The sequence below is a fragment of the Orycteropus afer genome, unplaced genomic scaffold (assembly GCF_000298275.1).
Source record: "Orycteropus afer afer isolate SDZICR_OR568_19922 unplaced genomic scaffold, OryAfe1.0 scaffold00002, whole genome shotgun sequence".
In the NCBI taxonomy this organism is placed as follows: Eukaryota; Metazoa; Chordata; class Mammalia; order Tubulidentata; family Orycteropodidae; genus Orycteropus; species Orycteropus afer.
The window spans coordinates 3,338,621-3,339,790 of NW_006921589.1; positions in this window are offsets into that span (position 1 = coordinate 3,338,621).

Genomic DNA, 1,170 nt, shown 5'->3' on the forward strand with positions numbered 1-1,170 from the left:
AGCGATTCTCCGCTCAAGGGCAAGGTTCAGAGTCTTATGAATAGCAAAGAAACACTGTTTGGTACATTACCGTGCAACTTTAGTCCTTCTTGTTATCAAGATGGAATTGTTGCCTTGTGACCTCTCTGCTGTTCTTCTGGTCAGTGATAAAAACCGTCCTCCTGTCCTGGGTCAGTAGAAGTGCCCTTCAAATTTCTCACACCTGCCTAGAAAGATTAACTCTACAAGAAGGGGAGAGTAAGGCAGTGGGCCCCCTCAGGCCTCTCGGTCCTCGGTTTCTCCTTATCTTGGTTGCTCCAAGGCTCGTGGTTCCTTTCTCGGAGTCATCTTGTGGTTGTAAGCTACAGTTCTCAGCTAGAAGTAGTCATGGGAAAGGGTTATGCTTTAAAGAATCATAATTGAAAATACGAGATCTAAAGAACTCTGCGTCCATAAAAAGGTTAGCTGTTCTATTTGTTTGAAAGAAAGTGAAAGGGAGGGAAAAATAGCAAGTTAGGCACTATGATTAATGTCCACTTTAATCATGCCTGCTAGCCTGTGAAGTTCTATAATTTCCAGTGAGGGGCTCCTTTAGCCTTCCATTTCAGCCTCCCACAAAACCAGAACAACCTACAATTTTAAGAAATCCAATATAAGAAATAGAATCACAGAACCTGACTTTTGAGGTTATTCTTAATCAGCCTGGAAATTGAAGAATTAACTCATACCTCAGAGATCATCTGGCCCAGATACTCCAAACCACCACCAAAGGGCCAGTGTCCACACAGAAATGTGTTTTGTTTTTCTTGCACAACAGTGTTTTTAAATTAACATGACTGCCATTTTTAGTGTTTCCATTTCTATCAACAATGCCTTTTAGAGGACTACGTATTCTCTAGTTTACCACAGACAACCACACTCTGTTGTTTTAAGACCCGTCCATTTCACTACCAGGCTCCCATAGGCATTTCAGGCTACCACTCCCCTCCAGGCCAACCCCCTATTTTAGAAATGGGAACACAGATTCCTGGTGAAGACCAGCTTCAATTCACATTATCACATGAAGAGCAGAACAAGCATGTGTGGCCAGCTTTTCACAATTTTAAAAAGAATTTTTTACTAAGACATTTATTCACTGTGGAAAAGAGAATTACAAAATTCAACATTTAACTTTTTCCCAGTCAATAGTGG